General features: G+C 37.4%; 1 protein-coding gene across 4 annotated transcripts in view; it reads right to left on the reverse strand.

Moving 5' to 3' along the window:
- Positions 1–16,275, reverse strand: part of LOC117408327 (Kv channel-interacting protein 4) — a 375,835-nt gene that overhangs the window by 216,435 nt on the left and 143,125 nt on the right. The window lies entirely within an intron of this gene.

Consider the following 16,275-nt stretch of genomic DNA (forward strand, 5'->3'; position numbering starts at 1 on the left):
ACCTGTAAATAACAGGTTATATTAACCATGAATAAACATGAATGAATGTTATCATTTCTTAGATTTTATTTTATAGTACACACATTGTTAGTTTGCATTGCACATTAAATACATGTAGTGTGCACGTTATGGTATTTTAAATGAGTTCTCTGTTAGTAAATGGGGCAGTAAATTTAGATTTATGGTGCACGTTAGGCTCACTACTTTATGTGCACATTACAGAAAAAACGCGTTTTGCCCTAATGTTAGAGGTTTGTCAGGTAAATCAGCAAAATGACACGTTCAGCTCAAAATACAGCTCAAATTCCAAATCGCCACAAACATTGGTCGATACAAGCTGTCTGAGTTTCCTGTGTTCAAGCAAAAGAACACAGCATACATGATCATGCTATTTTTAACATAAAAATGTGATTTACTGTACTGTATATGCCCTGTTATGAGAAATAATTTATGCTAATCCTGAATGAGTCTCACTGATAAATGTTTATTTTTATGTTACTTATTTATATCGGGAAAAAAAAAAGTTTATTTTTACCATGGCAAAATATGGCAGCATTTAGATCTATCGCTGTTGTTCACCATGTCTGTACTCCTGAGATTAAATAACTCCATCCCCATATATTCAGCACCTGCAAAAGCAATTACCTCCATTTTATTATCTCTGACCTTGCAGGACAAATTACCCTAGCTAAAGTTTTGAAGATTATTTATTTGCTCCTAAATCATGAATGTGATAACAGTATAATCAAGTAAACAATTTAAACTATTCATGAAGATATATATATATATATATACACACACACACACACACACACACACACACACACACACACACACAGTATTCTACAAATAAGGTGATAAAATTGGTTTGAAATACTGTACATCTTCATGGTTATGCATGCCATGATAAAACTTTCTGAAAGCATGCCAGTAGGTCTGTATAACATGTCAAGTCAGAGTGTATAGAAAGGAGGGGTTATACAAGCATAAAACCAGACATTTTGGATTAATTGACAGTTTTACTGAAAAATTGCATCTGATTTTCCACAAATCGGGACCTATTTAGTTTTTCCTGAATATGCTTGGAGTATAATGAAACAAAAGCAGAAACAATTTTCAATAATGTATATGTTATTTAATAGTGTTGCAAGCACTTACCCAGGAGATTAAGGTAATCTGGGACCTGAATCTTTATTACCCATTGACCAATTCTAAATAAAACTGTGTAAACACATCCTGGCAGACATGTCTAAAATCAACAGATGTTAACCTATATGTGGGGTTCAGGGGGTGGAGCTAGGCACCAACAACCTATCATCTGCTCTCAACAATTAAATCTACCATACTTAAACATTAGTCACCTCTATCTAGCTGTCTTGTGTTTTTCGTTTCCTCCTCCTCCCTCCTCCTCCTCCTCCTCTAGCATCTCAACCGCCTTTGCATCGGTCTCCTCTGGGGGGTTAGTGATTCCACTTTCTTCCACCCTTTGTTAATCTCCGCTTCATTTACTTCATAGAGGAGGGTTCTCCATGAGTCAGAGGGAACCCCCGGCCAAACCCTTCCATCTGCAAGTATGTTTCTTTTGGGATTCTTCTTTCAGGTCTGATGCCTCTATGTGAGGGTCCCCAAGCAGTGGCATCCCTCATGTTTGTCGGGTCTCCTCAAAGACGGTGGCCCCCCTCCTGTTTGTCGGGTCTCCTCAGCGACGGAACCCCCCTACTGTATATGTTGGGTCAGTGTGACAGAAATACAATGAGTTCTGGTGATAAATCTTCCTCCCGACCTGTGAGGGCGCTAAAGAACGGGAGGAGAAGTATCTGGAAGGGCTGGCCTGACAGTCCGTTTCCGGGACCGGAAAGTGGGTCAGCCTGGAAGGAAGCGAGACTCTGTTGTAAGACCGTATTGATTTGACAGGTAAACGAGGGGCAGCTGCAAGTAATAAAGCAGCTGCAACCGTTTACCTAGATATCATGCGGGATTACATATAGGGGCCAGGGTAACGCTGTTCTTTTCCTTCGTTTGGGTTAAACCAAGGACCGATAAGGACGTGAAGAGCTGTATTACTCTAAAAGAGTTGTGTGTGTGGGTTTGTGTGCTGTATTGGCTGTAAACTAACTGTCTGTCTTTGTTTCCGAATCACCAGACAGTTAAAAACATATCCGGAGCTGTCGCACTGGGCGAGCACAAGCCGGATCACCGCAACACGTACTGTCACAACATCCCGTGTATTCACCCACCACAATCACGACTGCACGCACCCGAGACGGGTGACCGTGTTTTTGATTTCTTGTTCAGGACTGTATCCTGTGTTTGTCAGCCCGAGCTTTACACATCGTTGTGTATTGCCGGGCTTATTATTTTTGAGCACTAGATCAGTGCTGGCAATAAAAGCCTATTTTCCACTGGACTACCGTTGTCTGCCCATTACTCCTGCACCGCATCACTGCTACACAGCTACCCCTCACCACCCACTTTGCCACAGTCAGGAAGAGCTGGAACCTCTTTTGTGTTAACAATACTAATTCATGTTTTTCTTTCCGGTTCGCGAGCCTCTTCATATGTCGGGTAACCTCAGAGACGATGCCCTTCTCGTATGTCGGGTCATCTCAAAGACGATGGCCCCCCTCCTGTTTATCGTGTCTATCGATCAAGTAAATGTTGGGCCTTGAAGAGGCGCCGCTCCTCTCTCCATGTGTATATGTTTACTAGCTCTGTCAATTAACACTATCAGGTGGCATAGCACCGCCCGTGAATCTGTTACTTAAATTAACCCACAGGGGTGAACATTTGACACTGTTGTTGCTCACGTAAGTCCAGTACACAATGTACAGTAGTCAACGGATACTGTATCTGTTTCTGGAAAGCAATTCATCTGAACTAGATCAAAGTTCTTTGAGTAAATAATGCTCATATGTTACACTGCCATTTTAACACCTGTCATTCAGGTCCTTAAAAGTGTAGTAACTAGGATTTAAAATGCTAAGCCTTCATTTTAAATCAAAGTGATGGTGCCTCCATAAATGCCATGTTGGCCACAGTTCCCTCAAATGTCCTTCCAATGGGATATTGCCAGTACTGCAGGCTTTTAAGAGCTTGGTGGAAAAACACCTGGCTCAAAACAGGCCATATGATTGCTTCCTTTATTATGAGTGAATGAAGATTTCTTGAACATTTAGAGCTATTTTGATTTCACTGCCCCACGACCTAAATAAAGGCAATTTTCATTCACTCAGGTTAGTTGCAATTAAATATTATTATTATTATTATTATTATTATTATTATTATTATTATTATTATTATTATTATTATTATTATTATTTATTTCTTAGCAGACGCCCTTATCCAGGGTGACTTACAATTGTTACAAGATATCACATTATTTTTACATACAATTACCCATTTATGCAGTTGGGTTTTTACTGGAGCAATCTAGGTAAAGTACCTTGCTCAAGGGTACAACAGCAGTGTCCCCCACTGGGGATTGAACCCACAACCCTCCGGTCAAGAGTCCAGAGCCCTAACCACTACTCCACACTTCAAAAGGAAGGCACTGACTTTGGTACAGTGCAGTATGATCGTTTGTCTCATATCAAGCATAATTATTAAGTTGTAAAGGCTCATAAGTTCCTGCCTTAATTTCAAAAAATTATTATTATTATTATTATTATTATTATTATTATTATTATTATTATTATTATTATTATTATTATTATTATTATTATATAACACATGATGGATTGGACATGTTAAACTTTTGCTACAGATTGCAGTTATTTAATGCACTGAATGACAGTGTTTTTTTTTTTGTCTGTGTTGCACCTTTTGCAATAATTACCAGGAGGAAAGACTTTTAGTCTTATAGCAATATTTCTGCTGATGACTGCTATCTGACACTGTACTGATAATAAATGAATTGAGTGGGTCAGGACAGTGCCTACTTGTGTCAGGTTTTCCTAGAAGTGAAAGACAGGAACTGCCTCCATGAAGAGTGGAAACAAGCCCTCTGAAATCATTTCATTTGGGAGCTTACATGGTGGTATTAGAATGACTTTCACGGGCCTCTGCTTTTGGCCGCAATTGAAAGCAGATTCTCTAGATGATTGATAAGAGTGTCAAGGCATTGCATTATTCTGCAATGCAATGCAGGCTTGTGTCAGCCCCCTCTTAAACGTTTTGTAAATGCCAGATGCCAAGTCAGCTGCTCCACAATGCAGCTAATCAATCGTCTGTTAGATTATTTTCAAAAAGTTCATGATTCCATTTTTCTATGAAAAAGTCCATTCCATTACACCCTTAAGGATTTGTGGGAAATGTGTAAGTCATTGCTTTTATTTAACCTTCTTGTCAATTTGTAAAAAATAAAATCTATTATATGGAATTGCTATTTTCTATAACTGCAGTATACAAAGCATGAGTGATGTTTCTGACTATAAACAACAATACCTTTCACAACCACAACCTTTCTCAGATACTGAAAACCAGGTAGATACTTCCACTTAAATAAAAACATACTATACAATAACATAAATATAATCATATACATGAAACCAAACAATTCAAACACATGTATAGCCAGTGCATTTGCTTACTGCTCCACCTAGCACCTTCTATTTTGGATTTATTCCACTGGTGTGCTGAAATTATATTACAACCAACCAAACATTTAAACACAATGCTTTAAGAAGAAAAGAGGGCAATAGCAACAGTTAAGAGTATAACGTATCATCTCTAAGATTCTGCATGGGGATTAATACGCTGCGGTTTGTCCTAACTAAGATTCTAAATTGGCAGCAAAGTAATTTTATCAGCTGGTTAAAAGGTTTAAAATGGAATGGGAACAAGAAAGAAGCCACAAAGCAGCTGGGTAGTGCACTTGCTGCTTGTTCTTTCAATCACTTAATGCTGCACAACAGTGCAGTCACAGCTGTTACATAACCAGCACTTTTTACAGCCCCAGATCAGTAGCATCACTGTCATGTCATATTAACTTAGAAGATGTCAAATTGTTGCGGGTTTTGCAAAACCTAAAGTGTAAATGCCAAGCCTAGTGCTTTACCTAAAACCAACATGAAATACCAAATGTTAGAAAGGAAGTTACACAGTGTTCCAGATCAACAAAAATAAATGCAAGTATATACAACACATTTATTAATTTCAATGAAATGAGTAAATCCATGTGTAAGCTAGAGTAATGTATACTCATCAACACACTAGATACAGTAGAGGTGTGCAGAGAACCCATTACTCATACTCATAAAACAATACTCATCTGGATACAAAATCTTGGGTAATGTCACCAGAAGTGAGAAGGTGACGAGAACAGTACCATAAATATCTATTTCTGACCGTGATTTTCACTCAGAAAGTGGCCATACTGTGTTTTAATGTTTATTTAAGTCCTAATCAATCTGTCATTTGAATTCTTGTTGAGCAAGACTTATTATTATTTATTATTAAATGATAGGGTGTCTGTGATGGGGAGGTGATTAATGTAGAGGTTACACCTGGGGGGAGTAAATGTACATGTAAAGTATGGTCAGATCAAATCAGAGAATACAGCAAATCTGCAAGACATTCTATTTATTGCGTGACTGTTATTTGGGGATTATAGATATTAATGATGTAATTATGCAAAGTAAATTGAAAGCAGAGTTATTAGTTATTTTACAGGCACTTAGTGTATTATGTATTGTATGTGTGTAAAGCTGTACTAGTACTGTACAACATTAAATCATACACATGATCTCAAATACAAAAACGAGGAAAATTAATTACCCCCCCCGGGAAAAAGAAATCTGGAAACGCAAAGCTGTGTGTAGGGTTTGGATAAATAGGCAGGTATCTTTGGAAATGACTGACTTCATTTCTTCTTTTCACACACAATGTTTGAAGCCCTGTTAGCTAGAGTGTGTTAACTGTGAGCTGCAATGATTCAGCATGTTTCGTTAATATTATATAATCTACTACTGTACCTTTTGATTCTGTTTCCTGTGTAATTGATAGTAAATCAAAAACATTTGGCCATATTCAGCAAGTAACACTTTCTCAAAGGAATTATACAATTTTGCCATGTCAAAGTTTTATAAAGAGAAAATAACATCTTACAGCAATAAGTAAACCCCTTCTACCCAGTACATTGCGTTACAAGCAAGATACACAGAACATTACTGAAGAAAGCATTGTGAGAGATCTCTATATATTTGGCATGACTTTGATCAACAAGGCAACTAGGCACTTAATGAGGGAAACTTACCAGTGGGCATTTGTGCCTCAGACTCATAATTTTGTGCCGCCCCAAAAAGTTGCTGCATTGTTTTTGTGCTTTATGTTTTCCACAAATGATTTATCATCTCATTTGTGCAGGGCTCTGTGAATACTAATTAAGGACCTTCACATAAAGAAGCTTAGAATGGACTAGAAGAGTTTGGTTTCCTACCCCTGGTTTAAAGTTAACCAAGATTTTAAAATCCATGACTGTAAATTACTCATTCAGCATTAGCAAGGCACATTTTAATTAAAAAGGATCCTACGTTTCTTACATTATAAATAATATCATTTCAGATTTAATACAATGTATGATGAGTCAATTAGTCATACTTTACAAGATTATGAATAAATTATCTGGATTGATGAGTACGGTACTGAATGATGCAAAGTTACACAAATTAAAATTAGGCTGATGTTAAATGCGTGCATTGAAACATAATACAACTTTTGGTGTTAAATGTCTGGTGGGAAATTTGTTCAGTGTTGAATGGTCCTATTGCATAATATTTAAAAGTATCAGGGCAGTTACAGTATGTTTAAATATCAATAGTTTATTCAGTAATGTGATACTGCAGGGTGAAAAGTTCAACATCAGGCATTAAGGTGACACTGGCTCAGGCTGAGGGGAAGCCTGTGTTAAGCTGCACGCTCCTATCTTTTTAAAAAGACAGAAGCCTGCTCACTGCTTTAAATAAATATGTTATTATAAATAGTGTATTATTGTGCCCAGTTGAGTCGGTATGTCAGAAGCTGCCCATATGCACATGGATAAAGGAAAGTAATTCCATTGGGAATGGTTAATTAATTGATCCTCCACTTGCAAATTAAGGGACTGACATTTAACAAGAATGGGGCCTATTTAAATCAAGGTTTTGGGCTATATAATGGCTATGGCACTGTCTGGGAGACTCAAGTATGGGAGAATCCGAGAAACATTGAGAGGCATAGTGACAGCAACCGTCTAGCAGCTGTACAGAGCTCCGTGTTCGAAGGAACAAGGCTGCAGTCAACCAAATGCAAGCTTGAAGTTGATACATGAATAGTGGTACAACCTTACTCTGTAAAAAGAGTTGGAGCTCTCTTAGACAAACCTTTACTACTGTTAACTGAAGATGCAGTTTGAAACAAGAACAGCACAGTTAATTAAAGGAAAGCCAGGACAATGTAGATATCAGTAGCTGAGCTAGAGAAACAGTTAATTAGTTTGGTCTACAGGTTGAAGCTACTGGTCCAGTTGTTGTCTCCCTTCGCAGCCCAGGCTGACTTTAACAAGGAAGGCTGACTTCTACTACACTTTGTGTGGCCTACTACTTCAACTGTGGTGTTATTTAAACCTTGGCTGCCATGTAGCCACAATATCCATGCACAATTATTGTAATTATTTTAGTTGCTTTTAAAAAATCAAAGCAAAACTTGCAAATGTAACAAGGAAGGTAGTAATTGTATTGTACATACAGTATGTCAACAGAATAACAGAAAATATGTTCTAAAACAGAATTTTTTTTTACAATTTTGACATACAGTGTACCCTACGTATGTTCATCTCCCAGGTATTGTATAGTCTTGTTATTATTATTATTATTATGAATAACTAAATAATTATATATATATATATATATATATATATATATATATATATATATATATATATATATATATATATATATATATAAAACATACATTTTTATTTTGATGCACACTCAAAAAGTCAAGGCATTAAGCAGAAAAAAATCAGTGACAACGTCACATGAATCCCCGTCATCTTCATCTCCACCCCCATCCCCACCCAGATTGAAATTGAATCAACACATTTCAGTTCATTCCACATACTGAATGAAATTACTTGTTTTATATAACAATTGTTTGCATTTCTTTGCAGTAAATAACACAAAACATTATTTTTTCTAAGGTCAAAAATGATACTGTACTGTATTAAAATGCAAACAATTGTGAGTTTTTTAAAAAAATGGTTTGCATTAATTTACAATAAATGACACAAAACATACTTTTTTGTAATGATTTTCTGTCAATGAACGTTATACCTTATTAAAGCACGGCTCTTTCATTCACTGCTCCTTTTTTACTCTTACTCGTGATGAGCTGTCATAAGCAAAAGTCAAACCCGGTTTCTATAATGAACTATCCATGCATGACGATCAGGATCCAATATTGTATTTTATTTTGGGGTTATATGTTCATTAATATTTTGGGAGGTTACCAATCAACCGCATGTTTTCACAACCGCATGGGGCTCGGTCCCAATTATTACGGTTATGCCGTGTTCTAATATATAAGTATTTGTTTTTTCCATCCTTATAACCTTATTCCTGAATGGATATACAGTAAATTAGTAACTGTGTATTGAAGACGTACCACTCTTCCTTGTATATATTACATGGATATTAGCTTTGTTTACACTGTGGCCCATGCACAAAAAAAGTCCTATTTAACTTTTGTGACATCAAAAACATCGTATTGCATGGTTACTTGTGCAATAGAACTTTCTCTATCAGTCAAGATTAGCTTGAGCAAAAACCGTTGTTCCGTTTTCAACACCCAGCCAACAACTTCTATTACTCAACAAGAAAATGTAAACACAGCCAAGAAAACCAAATGTGACTTGGCTCTGGCAGAATCTTATCAAACTGAGATCGGAGAGCACAGAAATCCAGAAGAAATAGTTGTGTCCGAGCTACACACACATACACACACACTTGGCAAATTTCATTTTCTGCGTAATGAAAAAAGACGTCAATGAATATGAACGTTAGGTTATTGTCATAACCCTGGTTCCCTAAAATAGAAATGTAACAAATAGGTGTTTACCTCCTAAAGAACCCCGAAACCTGAATACATTATACCAAAGCTGCACGCCAGCGCCTGTGACGCAGTCCTGCCCGCCCCCCCAATGACATAAGAAGACTGTACAAACAGATACCAGCATCATTTTTCCTTCAAGCATACTGCAATCATAGACACAGTGACCCTGAAGGTTAATAGTTAGATTTCTATTTCAGGGAACCAGGGTTATGATAATAACATTCCCTATCAAGTACGAAATGTAACCATTACCATATGGGTGAGTGTACCAAAGCCGTCGCAAGGGCAATATAGCAGAACGACTGCAATGCTACAAGGCTAAGCCAAGAGGCTGTCTTGTGCATTACCATAAGAAACCATAGTAACAAGTAGCTAGAGCTAAAAACCTGAGGGAGAAACCTACCTCTATGTTATGTTGTAAGGGTCACACCTGAAGCCACCCTAAACACTCAATTTCCAAAGCCAGGGTTTTGTGAATCCATGACATTCAGTCTATAGAATCTTGTAAAGGTATGGAGAGTAGCACACACTGCTGCATTGCAAATGTCCTTGTGAGATGCACCCTGGAACAAAGCCCACAAAGTTGCCATGCCCCTAGTTGAATGGGCAGTGAGCTTTTCTGGAGGGGGCAATTTAGCTTGCTCATAGGCAGTCCTGACTGTCTGTAATCCATTTGGACAGCTTCTGAAATTTGTTTTTGCGTGTTATTTTTCATTTTAAGCATGTAATAATTTGTTGTTTTAATAATAAAGCTGAATCTCTACTTAAACTTATATCTTTCAATAGAACAATTAGAAATGACAGAAATCACTTTCTTTGAGGTTTTTCTCATTTTTTAACTGCCTCTCTCTCTCTCTCTCTCTCTCTCTCTCTCTCTCTCTCTCTCTCTCTCTCTATATATATATATATATATATATATATATATATATATATATATATTTCATATCACTTTTTAATATTATTTAAGTAATCATCATCCATTGCATTTTGCATACTTCTACACACTCACAAACATGAAATGGAAAACAACAATTACAAATTCAAAATGTACAGTAACCTTATGGCTCTCTAGTGACAAGCACAGCCTTTATCAATTCAATGGCTTTCATATGTCATTGTTCATTATGAAGCGAAAGCCCTTGTTTCATTAAACAATAAATAAAAAAACATAATGCATATAATTAATACTTTTCAATTTGCTTCATTTTATTACATGGGCTTCAAACAGCCCTTTCACTGAAACTCTGAGACATCAGCTCAATAGATTTCCATCTCTGCAGCTGTGATCTCTACAGAATCCTGCTTCTATAAATACACAGCAATTAATTGACAAATTAGTGTAATGAGAAAACTGATTATATTTGCAAAAGACCTTAATTGGTAAGGGGTTGGAAACAGGCATACAATGATTGCCTGGGAGCAAGATTCCTACAGGGAGCACCAGGCACTGATTACTGCATTGCCAGACATAAGGTCGCATTCAAAGATTTGGTTGCACAAAAAAAAAAAAAAAACAACTTACAAAATATTCAAAGTCAAACAAAAGTAATAATATGGTTATTCACATTTGCAGCAACTGCTTGAAGGAAAAGCACTACAAGACTGTCTTCTCTAATTTTATTAGAAAACATGATATCCAAGAAAACGAAAAGCCATATAAATACGTTTTTGATATTCCTGTAAACACATAAATATGGTTCTGGAAGACAATTATTGGATGATGCAAGGAACACTAGGACTTCCAGGGCATGGTCTAGAGCAGGGGTGCACAATTCCGGTCCTGGAGGGCCGGTGTCCCTCCTGGCTTTTGTTCCAACCTTGCCCTAAATTACTTAATTGGACCAATTATTACCAGTTATTGGTCTAATTAAGTAATTTAGAACACAGTTGGAACAAAAGCCAGGAGGGATCCGGCGTTCCAGGACCGGAATTGTGCACCCCTGGTCTAGAGTGTAGATCAGCCCAAGGAGTGCGCCACTTCTCATGCATGGATTTTAACAGTATGGGAAGTTATCTAGCGGTATTATAATGCAGAATACATAAATGTGAGTTTACATCAGGATACAAGGCTGGATTACATATGGGTCTTGAATTACTTAAGTGCAGAGTGTTGCAAATGTCTTGTGTGGTCATTGAATCCCCAAGTATAACCCTTGAATTCTTCCAGGTGTGAATAATTCCTTGTGGTGCACAGTAGGTGTCTTACAGTCAGGGGAGCACAGGTTCGAAGTCCTGGCTATGAGAAGTTACAGATCTTCGCAGTGGCTTCCACAGGTTATGTCACATTGGCTCTGAAGCTCTCGCAGATTTGGGAGGCAAGATTAGTAGTGAATGTTTATCCTAATTGTGCTACATAGCCTTACTGGCCAGGATAACCTTTCAGTTTAAAAGGAGGCGGTTGCTTATATCAAATGCAGAGCTCCTAGGTGCTAAGAGGCAATTTGGAGGACACCTAATGACATTCTGTGCCCTTAAGCTTTTGTAGGTATTGCTATTATGAGGGGACTATATTTAAGACAATTTCCCCCCCAAACTGCTGCATAAAGGGGACTGTTTTAAAAAATGTACCAGAACGATGTAACATTTGAGTTCCATGAGCTGCATTTTGTAAAAGAGTATTCACTGATACAGACACATGAAACAGTCAGCAAACAGAATCTATGGCTCATTGCCATCTAACAAAAAGTAAAAGCTGTTTCCCTATCAAAGACATACAGGTGAGTAAGTATCATAAAATATAAAGACTATAATTAAATACAGCTTGAAATAGTCTCTCTGTGTCGCCGTGCCGCACTCCCTCCGGCTCCGCTGCCCTGCCTGGCCGAGTTCCCTATGACTCCGCTCCCCTTCTCCATCCAGCGAGCCGACCCAATCCCGCTACCACTCTCTGGAGATGCTCCGTTCCTTTGCCAGCATCCACTTGAGCAGTAATTATTATTATTTGTTTATTTAGCAGACGTCTTTATCCAAGGTGACTTACAGAGACTAGGGTGTGTGAACTATGCATCAGCTGCAGAGTCACTTACAACTATGTCTCACCCGAAAGACAGAGCACAAGAAGGTTAAGTGACTTGCTCAGGGTCACATAATGAGTCAGTGGCTGAGGTGGGATTTGAACTGGGGACCTACTGGTTACAAGCCCTTTTCTTTAACCACTGGACCACACAACCTCCTAATGGCATGTTGACTCCGGTTAAGTCTCTCCCTGGCTCCCTCTCTTCATACTCAACGCTTTTGTTCTATCCCACTCTAACACCAATGTAACACTGAGGGAAAATCAGGAGCCAGACGGCCGCTGCCAGATCAAGTTCTTGAAACACATTTTATTCACAAGGTCAGCGCACAACAACATAGCCCACAGCAGCATGCAATATGCCCCTTTATACCCAAAAACCTAGTGAAAACATTAGACATAACCAGACATACAATGATACAACACATAACACTTAGTACAGATCGCTACAATATTAAAAAAAAATAAAAAAAATATTGGCCAGAAAACACAATACTTCTATACCTAGGCCACTACAGAGGTCAGGTACTAACCTCCAGCCCACCCAGAGCTCCTCATACTGACCTCTTTTCTACTTTATCTCAGGTAGGTCATTCCCCCAGCAAAACCATTACTGGGTAAATACCCATAATAATTAAACACATGAATCCAGATTATTATTATTATTATTATTATTATTATTATTATTATTATTATTATTATTATTATTATTATTATTATTATTTATTTATTTATTTCTTAGCAGACGCCCTTATCCAGGGCGACTTGCAATTGTTACAAGATATCACATTATTTTTACATACAATTACATTATTTTTTTGCACATTAATTTGACATACAATTCCCATTTATACAGTTGGGTTTTTACTGGAGCAATCTAGGTAAAGTACCTTGCCCTACAACCCTCAGGTCAAGAGTCCAAAGCCCTAAACACTACTCCACACTGCTGCCCTATAATATTATTATTATTATTATTATTATTATTATTATTATTATTATTATTATACCAGTAATAATGCTTCAGTTCACATTAATTTTAATATAAACTCAATCGTACCGTTATTAAATGTACCAATATTAAAATAATAGGGTTAAGCAAGATTAAAGGTTCCCTCTATGGAAAAAGTCAGCGCGGCCTGAAAGAACCGCGCATATCAAGCACAAGCCTCAGGCGTGCGCTCCCCTTCCCACATAGACAACAGCCTGCCACAGAGAACAAGCAGACATCAATTACCTGCACTCCTTAAATCCAATGGGAAACACCATGTCTATAATAATCGTTAACAATCTTAAAACTCACAAACCATTTATGTATAAGCATTTTCATTAGTAAGTAATAATTAAAGATACAAGTTCAATTTACTAGCAGTGTGCACCCCGCTACCCAAAATGATACATCGCACTTGAAAAAACAACAACAGATGTATCTATTAAAATACAGATTTCATTCTTATGCCATTCCCCGATTCCTGACAAGCAAATACACACAGGTTGAATAAACATCAATTTATGGGGTAGTTCTTTCTGTCCATTTATAAAAAAGAAAGTTAATCAGTTTTTAGTTTGCAGTTTTGTTTTTAAAACTACTGTGGGTAGAGAACCGCATTCTGGCTGAATGATGGGATAACAGCATGGCTTACTACAGTCATAGAGAGAATTGTGTTTCTCCATTACACTTTTGATCATTATTTAACATTGTTTTGTTAGTTAATATTGGTTAAGCTGTAAGTGGTTCATTATAAATATACAGTATTCGAATCTCTAATGGTCACTTGGTCAATATAATTATAAGAATATCCCCTTCAGAAAAAAAAAGTATATATATATATATATATATATATATATATATATATATATATATACTTCTAGGAGATGCACATTTTCATCTAATGCTTTCATTAGATCTTATGATTTGGATTTATGTAAAAAATATACATTTTTAAAATGATGGAGTTATCTCATTCATTGGTCACCTAACAATGTTATTTCAACTTTGCCATTTAAGTTTAACAAGCTACCTCATTACAGTATGTAAATGAAGCAAAGCGGTGGTTCAGGCGGGGAACTTAATCAGTCAATCAAACACTTTTAATCAGTCAATCAAATCAAGCTTATTAAGCACTGATATCCAGACAACTGTCAATCGAAATAGCAGTACCTTATAGCTAACAACGTAATTACTTGTCCAATGATCGTCAGGGAAAGGATTCAAATCTTACCTGATCCATTACCTCCCTGCTGCAAGTTAGAGTTTGCCTCCTCCCCAGCCTCCACCTGTTTCTTGGCTTTGTCTAGGGGGGGGGGGCAGCTATTTGCCCCCTGCTCATGGCTTTCCTACAGTCAGACTCTCCACTTATCATGGGCAGGGGTTCCCTGAGGTGAGGCCAAAGATGTATTATATGTTAAATGTGTTATCCTGGAACATATAATATGCATAAAAGTGTTATCGTGTCTAATCTGTAATAAATATTTTACCTATCGCATGAGTTCCCTCACTCAATAACCATGATGACACAGGCTGAGCCAGATGACCAAACAGCAAGGCAGAGGAGAAAGGTGGTAACATGCTATTGTTGATAGGTCAGATTATCACCCTTTTGATTTCTGAGACAGGTTGAATGTGATTGACTGCACTGCTGTTTCTTCACCTGCACACACCTGCATTGGTAATCATCGTAGTAATTAGTAGGAATGGTGCTACCTGGACATTAACCAAACAAATGTGTGTTATATAGTACAGCTATTCATGGTAAATAACATATTCTTTAGAATTCTGACAGACAAATAGTGGAGTCTACATAAACGTTCATAAAATTCTATCCTGGAAGTAGGGTGGCCAAATAACCAAGGTGTTTACAGCCATCCTTGTGAGTGGGATTAACACAGGACTCCATGTTCGGTCATGTAGTAGTCTGTTTATGAAACAATTACAATAGAAACATTTATGCAACACTGTGTAATGTCTATGGCAGCCCCATAGTTTTGATTTAATCTTGACCTCAGGTATTCCTTGTTGGTTTTGAAGGCATGCTAGATTCATTTGTATTTTTCTGTATTTCCCTTCGACTGTGTCACTTTTAGCTTTGTGTCAACAAAGTTAAAAATATAAAGCATAATATCTTAAAAGCTTTTTTCAGCAGAAAAACAAAACCTTTGGCAATTTTCAAAAAATGTGCAAGAGAAACTAGCTCTGTACCCTTCTGATCGCGCATTTGAATCACAGCAGAAGTGGATAAGTTTCACAGAGTGCCTGCAACTACTAACGGGCACATTACCATGCTCACGTACAAGAAAATGGCATTCTGCCTGACAGGAATAAAAATCGGAAACTCAGTGAGGCTTGGTAATTCACAAAATGATTGGAGAGAAATCTATTACCCTAGGCAGGCTGTGTCCCTCGATCAAGTTCAAAGACAAACCTTGTTTCAGGTTTTAAAAAATAAACACATTGCAACACATTAATGCTATGATCAGTAACCTATGATAAAACTCATGCACTTCAAGATTGGCTCACACTACCTAATTAATCAATGTATGATAACACCCAGGAAATGTTGACTTAGGCTAATTAAAAACACCCAGAGGAATACATTAATGCAGATGGCTCTATATTTGTGCCTTGTATAATATTCATAACACTATCCAGTCCATTTTTCTATTAGATCAAATATTTACACAAAGGTTGAAAGATATTGTAACCAAATAAAAATGTCACATTCAATTAATATACTGTCTGAATCAAAGTAATACACCAGCATTTACCTCATGAGACTTTTCTCCTTGCAAACACGGATGGCACTTCACATTAGTCAGAAATTGCACTACTTATGACATGCTGCTAATCCTTGCAGACACTGTACAGACAAACATCCTACTGAACTATAACACCATGAACTTGGATGTGTTGATTCACTGGACAGGAACAATAGATTGGTTTTCGCTTGTGTTTGGCCAAGGGGGAAGGCCGGCATTGCCGAACCTCCAAGGCTGGAAGCGAGCGCCATTTTCCCCCAGATGGAAATGAGATATAGAAGTGGAGTAGGGGGAGGGAAGAGCACATTGGGCACAGACAGGGAGATGTGCTTGAACTAGGGTTTAAATAGTAAGCTGATTTAAGGTAGGCCCTGCCATCTGAACCAACCCCGTGGTTAAAATAAAAACTGTATTGTATTTAT

The sequence above is a fragment of the Acipenser ruthenus genome, chromosome 2, assembly GCF_902713425.1.
Source record: "Acipenser ruthenus chromosome 2, fAciRut3.2 maternal haplotype, whole genome shotgun sequence".
Lineage (NCBI taxonomy): Eukaryota > Metazoa > Chordata > Actinopteri > Acipenseriformes > Acipenseridae > Acipenser > Acipenser ruthenus.